At 36.3% G+C, this 7,260-nt stretch overlaps 1 long non-coding RNA gene across 1 annotated transcript; it reads left to right on the forward strand.

The window, feature by feature from the left end:
* The first annotated feature begins 5,718 nt into the window (after window positions 1-5,718).
* On the forward strand, window positions 5,719-6,740 carry LOC127160179 (uncharacterized). The gene is made up of 3 exons (XR_007826662.1): window positions 5,719-5,851; window positions 6,195-6,274; window positions 6,658-6,740. It is a non-coding gene; the product is annotated as an uncharacterized LOC127160179 (long non-coding RNA).
* Window positions 6,741-7,260: the final 520 nt, after the last annotated feature.

Consider the following 7,260-nt stretch of genomic DNA (forward strand, 5'->3'; position numbering starts at 1 on the left):
AAAATTCTCGGTATTGCCTTACATGAGATAAAAGTACGTTTCATTTTCCATACATAATGTGAATGTTTTTTCAGCCAGTTCGTACCGCGTCGCCACATGGCCAAAGAGCACACTTCAGGACCTTGTGTCACACTTGCCTGTATGTATTCTAGTCTTTTTCTTTTGACATATGAGACCCATTCACACAGTTTTTGAAGTTTGGTGATGACCAATATTACCTGTTTTCAAGCTGGACAGAAACATTGACTGGTTTATCTTCCCAACATGGATACCTGGACATTGGATGGTTTGTGTAAGTCATTTTGAATCTGTAGTGCTATTTTCTTTTGTCTGCGTAAGTACTTTGTTCTCTGATCTATAAACTGCAAATGTCATCTCTGTATGTATTGTGACATACTCAACAGATTATGAAGCCAAGAGAACATGCTGTTTTTTTCCTTGATCCTCTTTATGGCATTACATTCAGCCAGGAAGAATACATGCTCATCTACAGGTTTTACAGAGCACTGTTGAATGTTCAGATATTGCGGTCGTTCCTAACCGCATTCTGATAGATTGTGGTCATTCTTAACCACATGTAGGATTTTATGTGACTTGTTCATCCAGTTTCATTTTTAGTGACTTATTTAAAGGATTTGGAAGTTACAAATCGAATTACATTTATAGGTTAGTTTCTTTTGTCAAGTGTCAGTGAAAAAAGTCATAATACTAATGGGAAGTTCTGGTTCTGCCCCATATTTAATTTCTTATGTGTTTTCTTTGGTGCAGTATAGTAAATGTTTTTAATAATTTGTCTTTGCTTTGGCTTTGTCATCACAGAAACATTGCACAAATCTTGTCTCCTGGGCCTTGGCGTGAATATTGTGTCAACGACATTATGGAACTATTGTTTATTTGAATAACTGTAGAAACATTGGAAAACGTTAGACTTTTACAAAGTAGTGTAACCTTGCATGGTAACTTCAACAGGGCCCTTCACTATAACATCTTAGCAACAGCTGTGGTGTCTTTGTCCTGATGGTAAGTTGTTTTTTTTGTTTTGTTTTTTTTTGTAAAGTTGTGTTGTTTACTACTTAAATTTTAACCAGTAAATGTATCTGTGTTAATGTTTACCATTTTAGTATTCACTGTGCTTTGTGACATCAGGGGCCTTTGATTTTACAGAGGTAAGTGAAATCTGCAATGGTAACAACTCATATTTTTAAAAAGTAACCAACTCCGTGTTTCTTTTTATGTCAGACTGACATGCCCTGCATCAGAAGATGGTGGTGTCTCCTCCTCCTGGAAAATTTCCCCTTGAGGTTTGTTCTTTCTTTCATGAACATTTTAATTACATTTAAAAGAACTGTTACAGATACCTACCTGTGCTACTTTTGTTATAGATCTGAGGAAGAAAGACTGGCAAGAAAGAGACAGAAGAAGAATATTACAGAGAATGTACATGTATGAGATTTTAGAAGACATTTTTGTACTCTGTTGCTGTATTTATGGACTTATTTGTATTATCTGCTGTTCTTTCAGGCACAGAAGCCAAACAGGACTCAGTTGCACCTTTTGGATGTAAGTTGTCTTCATTTCTTAAAGGGATGGTTCACCCAAAAATTAAAATTTGATGTTTATCTGCTTGCCCCCAGGGCATTCAAGATGTAGGTGACTTTGTTTCTTCTGTAGAACACAAATGAAGATTTTTAACTCAAACTGCTGTTTTTTGACACTCAAAAGCTGTCGGTCCCTTTAACTTCCATTTTATATGGCTGACACACGGCAACGGTTTCAGTTAAAAAAAAAAAACATTTGTCTTTTACTGAAGAAACAAAAGTCTCCTACATGTTTGATGCCCTGATAAACATCAAATTTACACACATTTTTGGGTGAACTATCCCTTTAAGTACTAGAATCCTGTAATATAGAGACCAAGCGCATTTAGGCCACACCCATACAGGGGTGGGGGGGGGGGCATCCAATACTCTCCATTGACTTTGTATTGTGGGAAGCTGCCACCTTGTCATTTCTGACTTATAACCAAAAAACAGAACAATATCTGAAAGCTGCTATATGACAAGGTGTTTGCTGTTTTTTTTTTTTTGGGCTGACGGCTTAACTGGTTCTGTTTTTTGTTATGTTTTAAGTCAGAAATGACAAAAAAAAAAAGACTTCATGCAATACAAAGTCAATGGTGGCCTTGGTTTTTAGATTATGATGCGTGTATCTATGCTAGTAGTCGTCATTCAAGCTAATGAATGGTTATTCCTTTTGTAAATACATTTCAGTTACCCATGGAGGTTTTGGAGATGATACTCCTTGAGGTAATTCTACTGGAGGGACTCTTTCTCTCATATGCAGTTGCTTCAGAGCCCTTGTGAACACGCCTCGGTTCAGACAGAAATCCCACTTTGCGTGGCTTGATAGTAAGTGTCTTAATATTTCATTGTGTGAAATTAAGTATGTACAAGGTTTTGTCTAACTTCCTTTTTGCATCTTGCAAAGGAGTATCATGGGTAACGGGTGTGTGTGTTTGGCTACAGGTGTTGTGAACTGGGAGAAGTGTAATGCGTCATCCAAGGCTGAATTGAGGGTGCCCTTTGACATCAGAGAGTGCAACAAATGCAAAATGTTGTTCAAGTCCTATTCTGGGTTTTATGGGAATGGGAGGCGTGGTTGCTTGAGAGGATTCTACGACAGTTTAGAGGATATGGACTCCTGTTTTATGTGCCAGTGCTAGAAAGCCTGTGGAACATAGTAGAAGGGAGAATCAATGTTTTATCCTTGAGGGAACTGCTAATAAAACAGTGATGTTTTTGTATGACAAATAAAATGAAATACTCAAACTGCATTATCTTTATGTTCTTTGAGTTTATTCCTCTTCATATATTGTTTAGTTCAACGCTTTTGGACTTCCCACTTTCTTTAACTCTATATTTTATCTGTACATGTACACACAATTTATTGTGAAAGGTTTTGTTATCAGAACAAAGCAATAGCTGTCATGTAGTTCTTAAAAAAAAAATGGCACTTTATCAATTCATATTTCTAAGACAACATTTTCAAAGAAACTTTAAGTGTTGAGTTGGTGACAAAAAAAAATTAAATACAAGTAAATGCGTAAATAAAAATAAAACCCATAAATAATTTAAATTTGCAAATAAACATTAATCGTTGCGATATACAGTTCTTAATGCACAAAGATATGACAGGTCGAAAGCAGGAAATAATTAATGAAAACAATGTATTACGTTTGGTATAGATTAATATTACGTGTAGATAATTAACGAACTCATAATATATTGTTTAATATTTTATATGTAACAGATACTTAATATCACGAATGAATCGTAGCTTTAACTATGCTCGTAACCGCATTTCCTGTTTACGGAGTTGACTACGTCATTACATGTCATTGACCAATGAAAGCATTTGTGGGCGGGGCGATGCATGTAGCCCCGCCCCACGTGCAGCCCTGCCCCGTTCTGCAGGCTGCAGCTGGGTATACTTGCGAAAAGATGACAATGCCAGATGTCTAAACATCATGAAAATTTGGTCGAAAAGTGAAAGATGAAAAGACGTCTATAAAAAGATGTCCAAATTGCGTCTAAATGTGGTTGTAAAGTGAAAGTTAAAAAGACGTATTTTTCAGGCCGAATTTCAACCGTAAATTCATGATTATATTTATCTCATATTCAAAATAAGACAATTCATACTAAAACATTTATTGACACATTAAATACATCTTTCAGGTAAAAAAACACTTTCGTGATCACAAATTAAGCCTGCATTTGATTAAACATACAGTAAAAACAGTAAAATTATAAAATATAACTGTTTTCTATATGAATACATTGTGAAAGGTAATTTATTCATGTGAACTACATTTTTATTATAATTACTCCAGTATTCAGTGTCACATGACCCTTCAGAAAACATTTTTAATATGATTTGCTCAAGAAACATTTTTGATTATTATCAATGTGGAAAACAGTTGTGCTGCCCAATATTTTTGTGGAAAACACATTTTCAGTATTCTTCATAGAACTTTCAAAGGAGCAGTATTTATTTGAAACTGATTTTTCAAAACAATAATCTTTGAAATACTGAAAATGTTTATAAACAGAACAATGACCAATTCTAACCACATTAGAACTTATTTCATCCAAAAAAATGCTAATTTTGCCATTAATTACTTATTCTCATGTCACTCCAAACCAATAATAAAAAAAACTTTTGTGCAGAATGCAAATTAAAGATATTTTTAACAGATGCCTTGTGTATGCAAAAACAGCAATAACAACAAAATTACATCTTTATTCATACATTACGTATCTCTATGGATTCTAAAATGAGAAAGACATCAAGAACCAAAATGTAAATGTTAAAAACAAACAAACAAAAGAGTGGGAACTGACTTACAGCATGAGAACAATTTTCTAGAATTTTCAACACAGTTTTATGTCACTTCCTATATATGCATCACAAAAGTGGTACAATTAAAATTACTTTGCAAGTACAAAAAAAAAAATCAGCTGCTGAAATGTTTAATGGATAGTACATAAGAATCATACAGAAACAGTGATCCCTAAGATGGTTATAAATACCAAAATATATATAAATCCTGAGAACATGTTTGACATTACCAAAAAAAAAAAAGGACTTACACAGCAAAAGATTCAGTGACACTAGCGTGCATGCACGAGGAAGAGACCGGTCTCCTGAGGAGAGGCGCGCTCGGCATTCACATCAGGTGTGCCTCATCACACGCCGCCAGACCTGGATGTTTCAGCGCCCCTCCTCCTCCCACACGCCCACTCCCGTCGGGAGCCTGGTGAAGGGCGGCGATTACCGATGGGGTGAAGCTGATAGTTAGGGGGGAGGCAGTCGACTCGTCACAATATAAAGAAAGGTTTGCAATCTTAACATTACAAACATGACACAGCAGGACATGCATACAAAATACTAAAGTTTGTTTACTTTCATTTCAATGTGAATTTCCCAACAGAACTCTCACCCGTCATGTTCTTTGAATATAAATTCCATCGTCATCTGCGCGCAAGTGATGCTGGGATATGGTAGGGTGTGAAGTGTCCATCAGATATACACTTCATTCTCCTGGGAATCGAAGACCGCATTTGAAGTCGCTTTCGATTTAAGGCAGCATTCGTCACGCCGCGGTGACGCATTCGGCCTTGGAATGCGCACTTCGGAGGGTGCGTTCTGAATTGGGACAGCTTACGTCGTGACGCTGTGACGCAATCGCCCTTCAAATTCGCACTTCGGAGTCCACGCACTTCAGTTTGGGACACAGCTCATGCTGTCTTCTCTCTCACGCTACAACTTCCTGAACTTTTATCATACCCAGGGAGCTCACTAAGACCCCCTGGTGATGAGAATGAACTACTGAAACCATGTACAGTTCAAAATACTGTTACAACATTTTAATCCCAAATGCTCATCTTGCCTTTCTCTCTATGAACTCTGTGTATTCTGGCTCAAGACAGTTAGGGTATGTCAAAAAACTCCAGTCGTATTTTCTCCCTCAACTTGAAAAATAATTTCAAAATCATCCTACATCACTGCAGAAGTACCAAACCAACCCAGACAGCACACGTACGTTTGGCCGACGTCGGCCCATGAGCAGAACGTCGGCCTTATAAACTATAACATCTAATAAGGATCGGCCAGGCATAGGTGGGTGTATTCAGTCAGTGCTCTATTTTGCCAGCTCATCAAAGGTCGGCCCATGACTCTGCTCATGACCGAAGGCCGATGCCGCGCTTTTCTGTTTGAATGTGGACGGTTATTTATCTCTTAGCAACCCACCAGAGAGAAGGCGACTCATCCGGGATATCTGTGGTTTCAGGTAAGTATTTTACTTGAGTTAAATTGGGGAAAAAGTCTTATTTTGTTAATTACATGACACTTAGTAACTAGTACGCGCTCGGTGCACTGTAGTACAGGGAAAAAGGCTTTGCAGTGAGCCCTGCTTGATTTTGACTCATTTCCAACTAACGTTAACTTGTTTAGCTGCTTAGCTAATGGTAACAGCGTCTCTACAGTGAGCTATTGTTGCGGTTCCTTTTTGAAATAAATGAGTTTTAAATTCATTATTGGATAATGATTGAATGAGACTGTGAATTATTCATGTAATGTTTTAATTCTAGACGTTTACTTACGTAAATACTGTGTGACTTTGACATTTTAAGGAGTTGCCATGGAAACAGGGCGGCAACACAACACCTGACAGGAAAACTCGGTCTCTCGCTAATGTTGTCACTGCTTTTAGGTAAGTTACGTGCTTTAAATTATACAAATGTTACATAAAACTGTTCCTGACTCCTTTCTTACTTGTAATTGACATGTTTCTGTTGAATATTTACTTTATAGAAATGGTTTAATGTCTTCAAAAAAGTCTGTTAGCTTCTCACAGACGAGGTAGGCTAACGTTAGAGATTGAGCTCTTGTTTATAAAACTTTGGGCTTTTAATCAAATCTTCTCGTGTGTATATAGCAGGTTTTGACTGAAGTGTAAAGGTTTTACTGCCATTTTTACTATGGGTTATTGGAAGTAGGCAAATTTATTTAATTTAAATGGCTGAAAACAAGTTCAAATGCGTTTTGATCTTTTAAGGTAAACGAATATTGATAAAAATGGTTCTGTGATTTCAGGAGGACAGAAATAAACCCTCCACAACAGATGGGAAGCTACAAGGTTTCAAAATTTCTTAAGGGAGCTGCTGACAGCAGGAAATACAGGTGAACTGAGAGCTCATGAAATAACTTAATATTTTTTTATACAAAATATATATTTCACCTATATCACCATGCATCATTATTTTTTTTTTTTTTTTCTGCAAAATATATTTATTTATTACCATGCATCATTATTCTTTTTTTTTCTGCAAAATTATACATTTATTTATTACAGTAAAGACAGATTCTGTTGTCTAGTTGTAGTATATTATATATTCTGTATATTTTTTCTATTTTCTGCATTTTACCTGTACTTCAGTTTGTTTCCTTCTAATAAACCAGCAACTGCATACTAAATATTGTTGTCTCTGTGACAAATTGCTTGTTTTGTTCCTAGATTCTTTCATGCTGATGGCCTGCTGCACATCCACAGACTCGGAGTGAAAAGTGCTATAAACCATTGGACTAATAAGTAAAATCTCAAACATACACTACCGTTTCATAAGTTTTGGTATGGTAAAGCCTTTTCTGCCTGCCACAACTTTGTGTATTTGATTAATAATACAGTTAAACAGTAAT

This window comes from Labeo rohita, unplaced genomic scaffold (genome assembly GCF_022985175.1).
Source record: "Labeo rohita strain BAU-BD-2019 unplaced genomic scaffold, IGBB_LRoh.1.0 scaffold_30, whole genome shotgun sequence".
Classification (NCBI taxonomy): Eukaryota; Metazoa; Chordata; class Actinopteri; order Cypriniformes; family Cyprinidae; genus Labeo; species Labeo rohita.